General features: G+C 38.0%; 1 protein-coding gene across 4 annotated transcripts in view; it reads left to right on the forward strand.

Moving 5' to 3' along the window:
- Sh3rf1 (SH3 domain containing ring finger 1) overlaps positions 1-18,812 on the forward strand; it is a 152,896-nt gene that overhangs the window by 28,937 nt on the left and 105,147 nt on the right. The gene's annotated exons all lie outside the window — the stretch shown is intronic.

Here is an 18,812-nt window from a genome sequence, read left to right on the forward strand (position 1 = left end):
GTCATTATATTCACTCTGACCCAGGCTGGCAAAGGCCCCATCTTAACACTTGATTTCAGGAAGGGAACTGGCAGGTTGAGCTTTGGCTTAAAGTGTCCACCTGGAAGTATCACATTTTACTTCTTACATTTACTTGTCTGAAGCAAGTTACTGGTCCATAATTCCCATACACAGGCAGTGGGAAATCTGCAGTCGGGTGTGTGGAGAAAGAATCATAATATTTGTGGTCAAGCCAAAGCTAGAATCAAGCAGCTGGGCCACCGAGGCTGAGCTATAGTGTACAAAAATACATGGCAAGTATCCCGAGGCACATTTTATCTAGAAGTTTGTCACATTGGATGCTGAAGAAATGCCATTGAAAGAAATTAAGTAACCCCCTATAATATGCTATTATATGGCTTTGTAATTGTTAGTTTGACACATTATATGGGAAACAGTGTAGCATAACATAGATTCTTTTTTTGTGTGTGTGGTGCAGTGAATCAAACCCAGAGACATGCTTGCTGTATAAGTGCTCGTCTACTGAGCTCAGAATTTGATTCTTGATTTAGGCTGCTTGTCACAGATTTCCTGTGTGACTATGGGCAACTTACTTAATGTCTGTGCTTCAGTTACCTTATATTTAAATGGGAACTATTATACAGAGTTATGTTATTGAAGGGGATTTTAAAACTTGTGTTTGTGAATGTAACATGATTCAAATAGTAGTGGATAGGAAATGTTGAATGAATGCTATTATTTTATGAGTTTTGTCATACCATAGAATAAATAACAGCTTTAAAAAGTTAATTACAAACAAAGAATTTGAAAAGATTAATCTGCAAGGATGTGACTGTATGTAAGCCAACTTATCATTACACTTGAGACTGCTTAATTTTTAACTTTTCTATTTGTATTCATTATTGTTTGTGCAGAAGGAATATAGATAGAATCTTGTTTTAAGTATAACAATGTAAAATAACTTGTTCAGTTAGTTATTTGCACCTAGCAAACTGAGTATATCAAAATCTAGATGGGGAAAACTTAAATTAGAAGTTGATCTTTAACTGTAAAACTGTAATTTCAAGGGGGTTACAGAAGTGATCTTGCCATGCCAGAGGACATAATGGCATGTCATGAGGCAGGTTGCTGCTGGCACTTACAGGATGGAGACCAGGATGCTATGCACTGGGCAGTGTGCAGGACAGCCGCTCTCCCAACAATCAATGTCAGTGGTACCAATGTTCAGAAGCCCTGACCTAGAAACAAAATCACTTCACTGTAAATTACGTTTAATAGGATTCCTTGGAGAACATCTGTTGTAGATATCATCGTAATGACTGATGGGCAGTGGTATGAGGCAGTTTCTATATAACAAAGCTGTGCCGGGAGGTACAGTAAGTTGATTAGGTCTGTGTTAGAGAATTCTCACCCAGAAGAGCAGCTGTTAGGACGTCATTGTTTGGCTGTAGTAAATGTTCTTCACCAAAATGTTCCAAAGCTGCCCTTGTATTGTGTTTGAAGAGCTGTATTTTCATTTGTGTCTGCTGATAGCTGGGAGAATTGTACCTGGTCTGAGTTCATATTCTACACCTGGGTTTCTCAACCTTGTGTTTTGGACTTGATTTTGGGGGGCGAGAGGGAGATGTCTCTTCTGTGCATTGTAGGACATTTAGCAGCATTCCTGGCCTCCACTCGTTAGATGCCAGTGGCACATTCTTAACTGACTCCCTGATTAATTATCACAGTTGGGCCAATCAAAAATTTTCCAATGCCAAGTGTTCCCAGCGGGTGAGGATAGACAAAATTGCCCCAGTGAGCGGCTGTTCTAGAGCAATTTGGATAAGGACACTGCTTTCTCAGGGGTGTTCAGGGAAAAGAAAACCAGGAGAACTTTCAGATTAGGGAAACATGGAGATTCGGAATGGCACTTGGAGGGTCTCTCAGGATACAGGATGGGGAAGCAGATGGTAGCAGAAAATGCTTGATAGCTGCTCTGGGGCAGGGGTAGAAATAGAGAAATCATGGATAGGGGTGGGAGGAAGAGCCTTGATGTACCTGAAAGCTAGATTTTCAATTATATCCTTAATGAAATGTCAGTGTATAAGGACAGAGCTGACAAGTATGGGAGATTAATGGTGAAGTAGCAGGGGGGAGGGAGCAGTGTCCCTCATTATCTGGAGGCTGTGAACAGAATCAGCCAATGAATTATTGTGGTGAAATACAACTTGCATTTTCTTCAGAAGCCAAACAACTGGATTTACTTTTCATGACTTAGAAGACTTCTCGTTTATCTTTGAGTTAAATGATGAAAGTATAATGCAATGAATTAGTAAATATAAAACACTTATAAAAGTACGCATATAAGCCTTCAATAAATGTTAGTTGTCATCATATGTTAAAGTGAAGGCCATGACTAAGTATATTCAGTTTGGTTTTATTTTTAAATCCTTTGAATTCTCTTATTTATTTATTTACTTATATTGTTGTGCTGGGTGGAGATGCATTGTGGCATTTACAAAAGTTCTTATAATGTATCAAATGTATCATAGTTGAATTCACCCCCTCCATCACTCTCCTTTATCCCTCCCTCCCCTCATTTCTGGAATAGTTTCAACAGGTTTCATTTTTGCATTTACATACATGTGCACACAGTGTTTGCACTTAATTTACCCTCCCACACCCTTTTCCTGCCCCCTCCCCTCTCACTGGCACGCCCCCCCCCCCCCCCCCCCCGCCCCCAAGGACAAGTTCCACCCTCCTGTTCTCTGATTCTGTAAAAGAAAAAGGAAAGAAAGGACATTTTTGCTTATTGAAGGTAACGGTAGGTTAGCTACACAGGGAGTTTCCTTGTGACATTTCCGTGTATGTATGGATTATAACCCAAATTAGTTCATCTCCTCTATTTTTCTTCATTTTACCTTAGTCCCCTTCTTATGGTGGTTTCAACTGGTTTAAAAGTTCTATATTCATTCTTGTATAGAGAGTGAACCAACCTTTTATGATACATATATATGCTACATGTTAGCTTCCAGATAACCAGGCTATTAAATTAACCAGAACATTCCATGTACCAAGTGTTCTGAGTAAACCAGAGAAGTTTTTTTTTTTTTTTCCCTGTTTTTTGTTTTGAGACAGGCTCTCACTAACATGGCTCAAGCTGATCTTGAACTCTAGATCTTCCTGTCTCAGCCTCCGGAGTGCTGGGATTACAGGCATGCACCACCATACCTTGCAGAACCAGAATTTACTATAATCTGCTATGTATATGGAGGCTTGACTGTTTACAACCAAGCAGTTATACCGTTGATTGGTGGATTAATAAATTGCATGTTTAGCGTTTAGGGACTAAACTGAAGTCCTGTTAGATGAACATGCTTTGAAGTGCTTTTAAGTGGAACTTTGAAGAAGAGTGACAAAAAAAAAATCTAGTAGCAGCAATTTTCAGGACTAAAGCACATATTTAATCAAAACTTTCTGAATTAACTCCATTTTATTTAGCTGTCATGAACACACCATGTTGTTGCCATCAGAAAGTATCTGTCTTCAGTTCATCTGCCCCAGGTACTGCTTTGAGATGTAATATGACCCAAATTTGCCCTTTGTTTTAACTTCAAGGGATGGAAGAGAGAAAGTCCCTGGATTCCAGGGGCCTATTTGGCCTTTTGTTCATTATTACATGGCCTTGGGCCAGTCTTTTAATCTTGTTGAAACTGTACTTCCTTATCTATTATATGGGAGTAACAGAAAGTAACTCCACAGAAAGTCATTGAAAGAGTGAAGGAATTTTGAAGGCACTATGAAATCATGAAACCCACTAACTTGATCTGGTTCTAGTTTGTGCTTCCTCCATTTCACTCTCCACTTGCTCCAGTGTCTTTCCCAAATGTGGATCTGAACATTCAAGTCAAGTCCCGGTTAGAATTACTTCAGAGTCCTCTATTGAACACAGAACGAAGTTCCAAGAGTTTAGCATGATCTACAAGAGCCCGCTGAGCCTGGCTGTCCTCTCTGGCCTTGCAGGTTCTCCTTAGTGCCATTTAGTGCATGGAATGCTCTGTATACGGTGGAGCTGTCGCCCTGCCCTCAGGGTCTGATCATCTGATCAGTTGCCTGGCCCAGCACGCTCTTCTCAACCAGGCAGACGGGCCTTCCCTTTTGTCAAAACTATGGCTTGGATACATCTCCATTGTAAAGTGTTAAAAATGCTGATTTTTTTTCTCCTTCCTTTCTTTCTGGACCTATAGGTCTTTAAAGCCATCACCTGATACTTACATATCTTTGAATGGCAAATGGCAAGCAGTGCCTGTTATGTTGCAGGTATTTGATAACTATCAGGTCAATGTGTCAGTTGTTGAGAGATGGTTCAGGCAGAAGTAGAAAAAGGAATCAGTTGCTTGGGTGATTTGAAAAGCAGCAGTAATGGGTAGTTGTTGGTTATGTTGGATGGAAAAATTAGTATCATGTAGCAGCTATGGGTAAAAGCTAATCTTGGTTATTGAATTACTGATTCTAACTAATCTAAGAGTTTGAATGTAGGGGAAATTTATTTCCCTTTTTATTTATGAATGATAAATTGGAGACAATAAACATGACCAATCTTTTGAGCCTAGAGTATTGTTTATAATTAATGATTATAAAGTTAAAGAAGTAGATCTCATTTTTGTAGAGTGTTTTAAAAGAGGAGTCAGTAAGAGCCCACTGTGGTGGTTAAGGCAGAAGGACTGTGAATTTGAGACTAGCCTGGGGTACATAGTGAGACCTTGACTCAAAAACAGAAAGAGAGAGTCAGTAATATTTGAATATTTGATAGTTAATATGTTTATGTTAAAGGTGAGAGTTGTAGCTTGGATTGAAATAGTTTGAGAATTTTTATGGAAAAACAACAAAAACTAAAGGGCTTCCTCTCCCTTCAAAATTAACCTTAATTTCTTTTAGCTGAATATTATTTTTGACTACTCAGTGAATATAGAAAAAAACCCATTGAAAGGCTTTAAAAAATTGTTTGTTGCTTATGTGTAATAATACATCCATCTGTTTGAGGGCAGTATTTGAATGAGATATATTTGGATTATTTATAAACTTTTATAGACTTGCACTGTTGGACATCATATTGAATTCAGCATTGTTTTTTCATGATTCACCAATATAAATACAATTAGAGACATCACAACTTTTTCATATTTGTGTTGTTTCAAGTCAATTTTAATCGCACTTGCAATTTGGCATTGATTCTACATTTGACATTTGCAGATGCTTTTCTTTTTATCCCGGGTACTCTTAGAGGCTAAACTGGGGATGGCCATGTTCCCGACTATGGTGAGGAAGCATGAGTGCTTAATTTTATAACGCTCTGAGGACATGTGCCGCACACAGAGTCCTGTCTTCTCACTTTCCTGCCTTAGTTCAGAATATATAATGAGAGTGTTAGGAAAACTTTTTGAAAACAGATATGTTCAACAGAGTTAGAGGTTTCAATGCTTTGGGACTTGTTATAATGACTGTGCATTGTGACCTTCTAACAGGGCATTAATATGCATCCTTTCCCACACTTACGTGGCTGGAGAATAGTTTTTTTTTTTTTTTTTGAAGTATAGCAATTCATATTTCCAAGGATTCTAAGGAACACAATATGAAAAACAAAATAGTAATTTATTTTAGAATAAATTATTATATTCAGATACTGTTTTGAAGATTCAAAAAATTGTTCTTATTATTTAGTGACTAACAAGAGTAATATCAGAGAATTTGGTTGAGTTTGACAAAAGAGCCATTATTCATTACATTCAAATAATTTATTCTATGTAAAACTCTACTCTTAGTAAAAAAGGAAGAAGAATTATAAACATGAGTTCATTTTCCTACAATTGAGGTTGGAATTAAAATGTCATGATTTATTTTTATTGGAAAACAGTAACATTTGAGACAGAGTTCAGGTATCTTTGGTCAACAGAAGAGAGACTTTGATAGTTTCTGAAAAAACTCAGTCTTTTAAGATAAAGTAAAATGTACTTATCATATATAGGTATATGCCAACCTGCCCATGGCTGAGTGAACTGTAATTGTGGATAGGAGCCTTAGAACCTTTGCTTAAAATAAAACCAGAATGTGAATGTAATGATAGCAGATACAAACTATTTGTAAACCTTGAAGAACTCTCTCCTGCTAGAGCTATTGTGATTTAAAAAAAAAAAAACTCAGGTTGAACTATTTTTTGGTTTGTCTTGGAATTGAGAGTTTTTTTTTTTTAACATTACAAAATTATAGGAGACATTTGTAGATGTACTCATCAGAATTAGTCTAGAATTCATGAACTAGAGTAGGAAAATCTAACTAAAGTTTGTATGTGTGTATGTATGCTATCTTTATGAAAAAATAAGATGGTACGTATACTGATAGGTGATTGCACATTGTGGTAGGCAGTCCATATCCTAATCTCCAGAACCTATGAATGACCTGGCAAAGTTCAATTAAGATTATAGATGGAATTAAAGGTGCTAATCAGCTGAGGAGATGAGCCTGGATTATCTTGATGGGTCCAATGTAATCACAAGTGTTTTTAGAAGTAGAAGAGGAAGATAAAAGACAAGGTCCGTAATGCTGTGTGACAAGGATGCAACCTGCTGTTGAAGATGGATGAAGGGTCCATAGCCTGCAAATGTAGGCAGCCTGTAGAAGCTGGAGAAGACAAGAAAACAGATTCCTCCCTAACACCTCCAGTAAGGAATTCAGCCTTACCAACACCTTGATTTTAGTCCAGAAGGACCCATTTCAGATTTCTGGACTCTAAAATTCTCAGTTAATAATTTGTGTTCTCTTAAGACATGAAGTTTGTGCTAACTTGTTAGAGCTCCCATAGGAAAAATGCACATGCACATTGAAATCTGTTTAGGTAGACTGCCTGTGTTTGAAAGTCACCTCCCTTTACAGGCGGTAGTTTTTAGTGCAGAATTTATAATTCTTACTGAAGGTACACATTAAGAATACATATTCAGTTATGATCTATTTATTATTCCTAGAAACAACTTTAAAAGTAGAATACTAAAGTAACTAATTGAAGAAAGATAGTAGTTGAAAATACATGATGTTTCTTTTTTAGGAAATAAAGTTCTTAATAAAATTCAGGTCAGGCTTTTGGGTAGAGTCACCTCTGGACTTCATGACTGGTGGATTCTCCTCATTCCCTCTCATGACCGTAGTTTTTAAGTTTTCCTTAGGAGTTTCCTGAATTGAAACATTTTGGAATGTAATAATTTCTCACATATCTGAGGATGGTGTGTACCTTTCCCAGAAATTCTCTTGAAGCTATCCCATTGCCCTTTGCCCTGTCTTGTAAAGTACTGGGTTTGCCTTTGATGGCTACTGTTCTGTGGCTGGAGATGCGTAGTCTCTGCACTCATCTGGTCCACTGGTGGAGAAAGGCACAGAGACAGCAATTATAGCTCAGTATGGTAGTATAGTAAAATTAATAATGCATGGATGTCATGGAACACCCAGGGATTGCAGCCACCCCTGCCAAATGTTGTTTCAGAATATAAAATGCTAACTTGGATTTGAAAAGAAACTTGTTGTGGGCTCCATTACAAGTTGTAAGGCATAAATTCCACCCAACACCTGACACCTGTTAGAAAACCCACATATTTTTGTAGTCCGTGGATGTTCTCCATGAATCATTTTGCCATAAACTTATCAGTGAAAGATGAAATATTTGATGACAGATACAGTTTATTCAAGAGGAACATTTTTCAAATATGTGAAATAGGTAATAGTTTATTTCAATTTTTTTTTAGTGTATAATACATTGAGTTTTTTTTTTTTTCTGAAAGAGGTTATTGATTGGTGTTATGGCCAAATGATGTCTGTTCTTTCCTGTCATCATCATCATTATTATTACAGTGCTAGGAATTGAGCCCAGAGTCTTTCATATATTAGGCAAGTCCTCTACCACTGAGCCACATCCCCAGACCCCTATTATCATTTTCTAATTGGAATTAATTGAAAAAAAATTGGTTTTGAGACAGGATCTCACTATGTAGCTTAGGCTGGCCTTGAACTTGCTATGTAGCTCAGGCTGGCTTCAAACTTGAGAGTTTCCTGGCTCAGCCTTCTGAGTGCTGGGATTACAGGTGTTGAACTTAGATTCTTTAATGTGTTTTCAAAAGCACATTTTCAAAAGCAGTTAGGTAACTGAGGCAGCGCAACCTAGATTTAGGATTAAGGGATGACGATGCTCCTTTAGCTCATTCAGTTCATTATTCAGTCACAGTTATGATAAGACCTACGCTTCATTGACAATTTTGGCAGACTATATAAAATAGATTTACAAAGGTAGGTTTTATTATCTACAGGAGGCTTTTATAAAATTGATGGTTGTCATTGCCAATTATTTTCAGAACCACTGACTTAAAGACATTTACTGTTGGTGTGTGCTCTTTCTGTACCTCCCTTTTTCTCGGGTAGGGAGTGGTTAAATTATAGCATGGCCTATGATTAATTATCTCATTAATTACTTAGTATATTCTAGTCTCTCCTCTTTCTTTTAAATTAAGCTTCGTCAAAATTTTCTTCTTTATAGCTTTTTATATATTTTGCTTTTCACTCCTATGGAATGATGATGTTATGTAACCAGGAAGAAAACTTGATACATAGATACAACTAAAGTGAAAAGCAGAATCCTTTTGATTTATGAATTTGAAACTGAATCGTAAATGTCAAGTGATCGCAAAAGACTAACCAAGTGGGAGTTTAAATTAATTTCAGAAACAAAATACGCTCATTTATATATATATATAGCTAGCATGATTTGCGTTGTCTGGAAGGTTCTTCATTCATTTACAAAGGTACTCAACCACCTACCTCTATCATTCATGTAAAGTGCGCTAAACAGGAGACAAACTGTGAGTCACAACATTTGGTTGTTCTCATGTCACGACATTAACTAGAATAATGGCGTTAGTCAGAATATTGTTTTTCCTGAGTGATTGTTGAAAGTGCGCTGCTATATATATCTTTATTTCTTGTGTCCTCTGTTATGTTCAGAGGAGGCAGAGAGCAACGTAGCAGATATTGAGGCTCTTCTTGTGTCTGCCAGAGGAAGAACTGTCCCTTCTTTCTAAGAGTGATGTGTCTGTGTCCTTCTCTTTTATTTCTGGTTCCTTGGTGGGTTTGTATCATCCTGCAATTTCAGTGTCTTCATTTCTACTGAGTTCTTCTCTCAAAGCTCCCCAAGTTACTCTCACCCTTAGATAGACAGACAGACACATGCACACACACACACACACACACACACACACACACACACACACACACACACAAAATCTTCCCTCAACTTTGCTAGTCTCTCAAGCAACCACCACTTTTATTTGTGTCCTTCTTTAAGCAAGCCTTGAAAAATGTGTACACTCATCCTCAGACTGATTCACTTCCTTTAACACTTGTAGTCACCTTTTTGCCGTGAGGAAACTGCACTCTTGACAGTTGCCAGACTCCTCTTAGTCACGAAATCCATCCACTTTTTCTCAGTCTTCACCCTGCTTTACATCCGTGCACTTGACCTTCTTGCACTGAACTTAATTCTTGAAACTGCCTCTTCTCCTCCTCCTGTCCCCAGCATCCTGTCCAAGGTTTTCTCTGTCTAGCCTCCTCTGGTGGTGATTTTATTTGAGCCTCCCTGGCTGATGACACCCAGATACTTAATACTAGCCCTAACCTGTGCTTGAGCTCTGGTCCCATGTGTCCAGATGCCTTTCCTGCCTGTGAGGTTGCTAATACGCAGACCTACTCTGCCTGAAGCTGGTCACACTGTCTTTCTTCTCAAATCCTCTTCTCCTCTGTGATGCCTCCCTGTGTTTCATGTCCTGTCCTCCCACTTCTTGCTCAGGGGTAAATCTCAAGGTTGCTGGATAGCCATCACCAACCTTGTCTTGGGGATGCCTTTTGAATTTATCATTGCAGAGCCTTGCTCCATTACCCCCATCAGTGTGGCCACTGGTGTCTCTCTCTCTCTCGGAACTTGTCTCCTTCTTTTCTTTGTGTGCTCTTCATCAACTGCTGTTAGATCACTGCATAAAGCATAAAGCCCTTCTTTACACTCTGTTACCTGCAGAATGAGTCTAAGTATCTCTTGAGATGGTTTCTAGGCCCTTAATAATCTGGTTCCAGTTTTCTATTCCAACCTCATCTTGATCTCTCCCTTTCCATACTCTGCTCCAACTGGGTGAAGCCATATTAGGCAAATCCCAATGGCCCCTTGTCCAAAATCTCCTTCTCTGTAACCACTCCATTCCATGATCTTGATTGGAGATGCTTCTGCTATTCTGGCCTTGTAGCTGTCCTTAGAACATGACAAACTTCTTCCTCAGGGTCTTTGTAAAACTCCTCCCTCTCCCTTTGGTTTACTTTCCTCATTTGATTTAGGTCTTTGCTCATGTACCACCTTCCACTGATGGCCCTTTTAGAAAACCGTTTCTACTTACTGTGCCCTTACACTGCTTTACTTTTTTATTTTACTACTTATTACCATCTGCAGTTAACTTCTGCATTCATGTATTGATCTATTTGTTCATCTCCTCAACCAGAAAGAATGCTCCATGAGAGTGGTGACTGCTGGTCTTGTTCAGTGTATACCCAACATCTAGAATGGTACTCGTGATTGTGTTGTGTTCTGTGGACATTTGTTGACTAGGTGAATGAGCAGGCGTCTTGTATTTGCCTGCCTCGTGATGAGGTTCCCTCTTTCTTCACTTATCTATAGAGCCTGCTTTATTTGTATAGCCAATTCCTACTCATTCTTTTATGGCCACTTTAGCTGTCACCTCTTATACTCCTTTCTGTGACCTGGCCAACTCCTCAGAATTTTCATAGAATCTTGTCTGTATCTCTTATTTATGTGCTGCATCCTCTTAGGAAGTGTAGTTGTTTATGCTTCTGTCTTCCTTGCTGGTCCACGCTCAGTGTTCATTTCACCCTAGGATCCCTATGTGCTAAAAGTGGCAATTACCTATTGGTAGATATGGTGTCCTTTTGTGTCTTCTCGGGAGAAAGATCCCTGTTGAGGCTTCATGCCAGGAAGGCATGGGACATTGCTTTAAAGTTTCCATGTTGGAGGACTGATTGAGGCACTTGGGAGGGCAGAGAAAGCTGGAGGTACAATTATTGGGTGCAAGAATCTTGTAAGAATGTGCTGCTGGGCAAGACATGTGGACACCATATTGTACCTCCTGCCACCCATATGAGGACACTGAGGCTGTCCACTCAGGTATTTACAAAAGCCCACTTGGCTTCCCAGCCAGCCAGCTCAGAACTTTCAGAATTTTCTCAGCTGAACTCATGTATTGGAAGTGTGGCCTAGAGCAGGAAGGAATAAACATGTTCCCTGAAAGTTAAAGTGTCACAAAATAGGGAGCTATTAACCTAAGTTCTTTCTCACTTTTAGTTGTAAAATCCATTTTAGAAGGTGAAAGATTAACAAGGGAAGCAATAAACTGACCGAAATTTGTCCTCAGATTACTATTCCACTTTTATTGAGTCAGACTTTGTTATTATTTTGTTATGGTATTTATCTAACAGTGCTGTTAATTTGGAGTTAAATACTGTTATCTTAAATTCCTGTTAGAAAGTTGTCAAAATACATAGAACTGTTGTTTTATAATTTAAGAGCATGCAATAATTGCCACATTGCTAATTTTCTAGTGTAGTGTGCTTTGCCTTGGAGTTGTTGGGGATGGGGGAGAAGAGTGGTAGGTCAACCTTAAAAGAACCAAACAGCCCTGTGTCTTTGGCTCACACCTATAATTATAATCCTAGCTATTTGGGGAGGCTGAGATCAGGAGGGTCATAGTCTAGAGGCCAGCCCAGGCAAATAGTTCCCAAGACCCTATTTCCAAAAATAACCAGAGGAAATGGACTGGAGGTGTGGCTCAAGTGGTAGAGCACCTGCTTTGCAAGCACAAAGCCCTGAGTTCAAAAAAAAAGAACCAAACAAATGGGTTGGAAATACATGGTTATCATATACTGGCTATCCATGCTTGCCACTATGACAAGGAAGAACTAGTAGTTGAATACCTCTTGATGGATGAAGGAGAAAACCTACTTTTAGAAGGGTGTGTTATATGTTATTGCATTGTGTTTATCTGCTTAAGCAGAAAGGTTTTACTTTAGCTCAGCTGTTAACTGTGTGTACTATATAAAGATTTTGGATCCCTTTAATAAAAGGCTTCTAGAGTTGTGGAATTCTGGTATTACATGAAGAATGAATTTAAAAATTTTATGGCAAATTTCAGGTGATTAAAAGATGAAGTGTTATATCATCTAGGATTTAAGTTATGTTCTTTCATTATAAGACATGAAAGATGTTGCCATTAATTGTAGATTTTAAGGCAAGGAGTATGGTGTTTTCATGTTTGTTCAAATGAAATGCTACCATAAAGAATGTAGTGCGTGCACTTAACTTTCCCTTCTAATGTTAATGTTTTCTAACTTTTCTCAAAACAGAGTTATCTGTGTAATGGATTATGTTGTCTTACTGTTTTTCTTTGATGAGGATCAAACCCAGCAAGTTGGGCAATTGTAAGTTTTAGTTTTTCAGAAACTAAGTTTTAAAAGTACTTCAAAATCCATGTCAGCAGGATGAGGACTCAGCTGGTTCAATGTCTCTAAGCGTTTGTTGGAAAACCTTTTTTTGTGTGTGTGGTGAGGTGCTTCTCCTCGTTCTGTTTATAAACACAGTCGGAAGCTGAGCGTGTTAGGAATCTTCCACTTGAAAGAAAAATGACAAGAGGAATAAAATCACACTTGGCTAGCCTGCGGTTTGGTGCTCAGCCTCTCAGAGTGGTGGAGGCTCACTCTTGCCCACTGGAGGGCACAGAATGATGCGTCAGCATGTTGCAGACAGCACAGGCACCACACACCCCTCTGTTCTGATTAACCACTGGAGACCTCTTCGGATTAAAGTTGTGTTTAACTGTTTCAACACATAACCTTCAAAGACCAAACTTTGGACTAAAGCAGAACTTCTGCCTGGTCACCTTCTGCCTTGAAGGCAAATCTAACCTGCGCCTGATCTTCAGTCTCATTAATTTTAACAATAATCAAAACTTTTTCATTGACTTCATTTTGGAAGATTATAAATACTAACTTTCTCAAATGCATGGATTTTTGCTCCAGATTATAATTTTATGAAGTTTGTAAGTTCCTTTGTACATACATACCAGTAAAGGTTGCCAGTGTGTTCAATGTCGTGTTGCCTGTTGGTGAACTGTAGAGCTTTCTGGGTTGCGTGCTTGACAGGAAAGTCTAATGTCCTGAAAGCCGGGTGCCCAGATTGCTGAACTCTCCAAAGGCCAGTCAGTAACTGTTTTCTTCGAACTAAGCAGGTCTTCCCCACCCCCAGTGCCTGCCTCACTCCTCAATCTACCTTGGCCAAAATATGTACTCTGCAAGTTCTATAGAAAGGAAAATTTATTCTGTGGAGTTGAGAATCAAACAGAAGTTCATTTGGTTCATTCATTTTTGACTGAGGAAAGCTAGGGTAAATATTTAATCATAGAACTTGTGAAGTGACATGTTTTTAAAATGAGTTTTATTCTTCATCAGGGTTCATATGAAGAGTCAGCTAGCTGTGGACAACTTGACATTTTTCTTCCAGTTATAGTTAGCAGCAGCTCATAGTAAGAAAGAAAAAATATGTCAGTTTCAATTTTGTTATTAAAGCAGTCAAAATCACACACAGTATGTAACAAAACTATTTCCTGCATTGGTTACTTTTTTCTTAGTTACAGTTAGGCAATGAAAAATGAGACATGCTGGTAGACAGATGATTCACTTTGATTTGAAGTCATGTCTTTGAAGCAGAAACAAAAAGTTCCTCCTTTCTCTTTTCTTTTTTCTTTCCTTCTGTCTTTCCCTTAATTTAGATTACCACATGTTAACTTGAATGGATTGCATGGAGTTGATTGCTAATAATAAACTCTTTATACAAATATCATTTAGGCATCTTAGACAAAATTTAGGGGTAAAATTTGGGGGTAATATTACTTGTCATAAAAATTACGACATGTAAGTGAATACAGTTTTTTTTTTTTGGCAGTACTGGGATCTGAACTTAGGGCCTCTGTCTTGCTAGGCAGATGCTCTATCACTTAAGGCACACCCCCAAGATCCCCCCTCACCTTTTTTTTTTTTTTTTTTTTTTAAAGGTAGAGTCTTAGGGTCTTGCTTTTTGCCCAGGGCCAGCCTGGCACCAGGATCCTGGAGACCACAGGTGTGTGACACTACAACTTGGCTTATTGATTGAGATGAGGTCTTGTTAACTTTTTGTCAGGTAGAATCATGACCCTCCCTGTCTCTTCCTTCCAAGTAGCTGGGATTGGTGAGCCCCACACTCAACTTAAATTGTCTTATGCAGGGTCGTTGCTTAATAGGCCACAAATGAGGAAACATTCTCACCTTTGGAATTTATTAGCCTCTGGTTTCGACATCAAGAACACATGAACACACAGTTCTGGAGTTTGAGTTCTTTGAGTAGTCAGAGCAGCTGTCTCCTGGCCCTCTGCCTACAAATGGGCTGGAGAAAATATAAAACAGTAGGCAAGGATGAACAAACACAAGCTGCCCCTTCTCTACCAGCCTTCAAATATTTGGTTAGAGATTTCATCAGGTTTTTAGCAGATAATTTTTGATAGCTCTGGAATAGTTTCTTTTAGTAGAAACAATTTACAAATAAATTAGGGACTCCTTTATTTGACATTGGTTAGGAAATAAGTTCTCAGGGGTGACTAGCTAGCTGGAGTTTGTTTATTGTGTCAAATATCAGAACATTTAAAAAATTTTTGTAATTTTTATTAAATCTTCTCTTAAATACATTAGGTATCCCTTCCATTGATTGAACAAAGATAACATGGCATAAATGAATGGCTTCCTGATGACTTCACATCGTCATTATGCACATTTATCATTGCACAGTGTTTCAGTATAGTCCAGACTGTTTCTTTTCTGTCCTTTGTGGAGGTCAGACTGTCATTTGTTATACCTCTGGCATCTGTCATCTCTTCCTCCTAATTTTTATGAGTTGAGAAATCAGGGAGTTTACTGTGAATTCTTTGTTGTGTAAGGAAGGGTTGTTAAGAAGGTCACTAAGTATGGAGGCTCCTGGTAAGTCATGGAGGTAACTTGAGTGAAGGAATCCTTCTTCTTTTCTCAGAGCTGTGTTGAGAGGATAGAGTCTGACCACCCTCTGTGGATTATTATATATTGAAGGTACCTTGAAAGAATAGTTAACAACTAATTACCTAAAGGAAAATTTTACTTTCAGATTACTTAATATTTTTTATTCTTCCATGCTTCCTTCTATTTATTAATCAATCAATCCATATATTTGTTAAGCACTACCTACTTTGCACCATAGGCCTTTCAATATTAACGGTTTGCTTATAAATAGATGGTTAACGACACTCTCTCTCTTTCTGTCTCTCTCTGTCTTGTCTCTGTCTCTGTCTGTCTTCCCTCATTTCCTAGCATTTGAACTCAGGGCCTTCACTTGCTGGCAGGCTCTCTACTCCTGAACCAGCTGTTTGAGCTCTTGTATTTTTGCCTAGGACTGGCCTCAGACTGTGATCCCTTCTCCTACCTCAGCCTCCTGTCCTGAGTAGCTGTCATCACAGCTATATGGTCTTCATTGAATTTTGGTCGTGGGTGGGGATGCTCCATTTTGACACCTGTTTTGCAGCCTTTCCTTGCTGTGACCAGAGTGCCTGAATCCCATCACTAGTTTTTCTGAGTTTCAGGGAAATGGGCGAAAAGATATTCATACCAGGCCAATGTTTTGTTTTCTTTGGGAGGAAAATTGCATAGGTAAATCTCACACATATACCTGCGTACGTTTAAGATGAAAATGACTGTATTGACTTGATTCTGGTCTAAACGCTCTCGCTTGTTCTCCCTAGACACAGTAGCATTCACGTTAGAGTTGATTTCTTGCTGGAAATTCAGTGTAGAAGAGAATTCTTTGTGTTGGGATGATTTGAAAGATATAGGAAATTCTCAGGGAATTGAAGAGAGGCAGTGACTGATCAGTGATAACTAGAAAGCATTTTTTCTTCAGTAAAAAAATTTTTTTTGGTAAAATGTACACCATGTAAAGTTTACCATTTTAACCATTTTAAAGCGTACAGTTCTCTGGCATAAAATACATTCATGTCTTTTTTTTTTTGGGCCGGGGGTCCTGGGGTTTGGACTTGGGGCCTACATCTTAAGCCACTTCGCCAGCCCTTTTTTTGTGAAGGGTTTTTTGTTTGAGATAGGATCTTGTGAACTATTTGCCCAGGCTGGCTTCGAACCATGATCCTCCTGATCTCTGCCTCCTGAGTAGCTGGGATTACAGGCGTGAGCCAAGGTGCCTGGCTTACATTCACATTGTTATATTACCACTACCATTGTCCATCTATAGAAATAGATTTTTTTATAGAAATCCATGGTGTAGTAATCTCTCTTGAACAAGAATCTCTAACTTTGTCCAGAATCCCTGGGCTTGTCCACCCTCCACATTTGGGCTTTGGCTGTCTCCAGGACTTCTTATCCTTTCAACTACCCGAGCTCCAGACTAGTGTTCTGGGCCTTTAATCAATTAATTGACTTTCCTTGATTTCGTCAGCTGTTACTTGCCCTGATTTTTTGTTTCTCTGACCTGGTGACAGACATTTTTTTTTCAATTGTTCAATTTGAAATTTATTTCCAATCCAAAGCCCATTTGAAGGAGTCTAAAATGCCTTCAGTGATTTCTCCCCATACTAAAAAATCTGCTAACCACAAATCACTGCTGAGATCTTAGTATAACTGGTGGTGGGACTTGTCGGAGTGGGATGAGGGAAGCAAAACCATCCTGAAAATAAAACAGAAAGAAGTTCTGCTCTGTAATTGAAAAAATGGATACATTCCTAGTAATTGTGTAATATTGCATTGCAAGGAAATACTTTGTTTTACAGTGTTTTGATTTCAATTATATGAGAAAATACTTAGCATGCATTTTTGAAAGTATGTCAAAACAATAAAAGCTTCTTAATAGCAGGAATAATCTTATTGGAAATTGCCTGACATGTTATTGAGTCATACAGAGGAATAAAATCCTGTCATTTGCAGGAAATTAGATGGAACTGCAGGACATCATGTTAAGTGAAGTAAGCTCAACAGAGAAGGACAAGTATCTCATGTTCTCGCTCATCTGTAGAAACTAAAACAGAACAAAACAAACACAGACGCTTGATAGTGACAACTCTGTGGGACCAGGTCTCTGTTGTTGGCTTCTAGACTTCCCAGGCCTAGAAGTCTGTTCTTCCCACAATTGCTTTTACCCCCAAGTCAGGTCCAGTGTTTGTCCTGCCAGCCAGCCCAGCTCTGGGTGGTTAACCAGGATGTATCTGACCACAATCAGAAAGCTTCTGTCATTGAAGTCTACTGCACAAAGCATTAATTGGTATTTTACTTTACTATACCCTTTTCTTTTGTTGGTGGTACTTAGGATCAAACCAAGGGCCTCACAAATTGTAGGCAAGCACTCTACCACTGAGCTACCCCCAGTCCTGTTACAACTTATAATATTAAAAGTAAACGTTAAATTGCCAAAAATAAAAATGGACGGAAAAGTATTTAATGCTATTAACTAGCTTTCTAAAAATAATTTTTGAGTTAGCAATTAATGGATAATATGAAAGGATGGAAGGATAATTTCCTTTAATAAATTTGAGTTTGTATTTAAGAAACCATTATTAACCTAACTTATTAAAGCATTTTTCTGTGTTGTTTGTTATTTTCTGCTGTATAACAAACTATTATCAAATAATTTGTCATGATTCTTGAGTTGCCTGTGCTCAGCTATGTAATTCTTCTGTTCCATGGTGTTTGCTGGGGCCTTAGCTGGGGCAGGAACAAGTAAGATGGCAAAATGAATTTTTCCTTTAACTTTAACTTAACTTTCCTTTAGCTTAATATCAAAACCAGACAAAGACATTCCAAGGAAAGGAAACTACAGATGCATATCTTTTATGAACATAGGTGCAAATATCTTCCAACAAAATATTAGAAAATTAAATTCTACAATGTATTAAAAGAATTGTATACTATGAGCAAGTTGAAATTTATTCTAAGTACACAAGGTGGATTCAATATTAAATAATTAATGTAATTCATTATATGAACAGGTTAAAGAAGAAAAATCACATAATCCTATTAATAGATGTAGAAATAACCATTTGATAAAATTTAACACCCATTCATGATAAAAACTCAGTAAAAACTAGGAATAGAAGGGAACTTCCTTAATTTATTAAAGAATATCCACCCCAAATCCTGCAAATAACATCACATTACTGGTTTAGGAGAGAAATACTAAGTGCTGTGAACCTAAAACTGTTAAAAAAAAAAAAGTTACTTAAGAAAATATGTGAAACAAATCATGAAAAAGGGGGATGGGTGGGAGACTGAGCATATTCTAATCTGAAAATCTGAAATGTGAAATTTCTCTGAAATCCAAAATTTGAGCACCAGCACGGTGCTCAAACTATAAAGCCTGAGAAAATATTCCAAAATCTGATAAGCTGTAAAGTGTGAACCACTTGATAAGGCAACATAGATAGATAGATAAATTTAAATATTCGAAGGCATGAGGTTATTGTGTCATTCTATTGGTTTGAACTAGAAACTTTTCCCTTGGTATTGATTAAATATTTCAGAGACTCTTAGAAAGTAGAAAAACAAAATCTCACAGAAACATTTATTTCTTCCTCCATTATCAGTTAAAAGCTGGTAGTAGAAGGAAAGGGGAAAAATGAATTAGTTTCATT

The sequence above is a fragment of the Castor canadensis genome, chromosome 14 (genome assembly GCF_047511655.1).
Source record: "Castor canadensis chromosome 14, mCasCan1.hap1v2, whole genome shotgun sequence".
NCBI classification, from domain to species: Eukaryota; Metazoa; Chordata; class Mammalia; order Rodentia; family Castoridae; genus Castor; species Castor canadensis.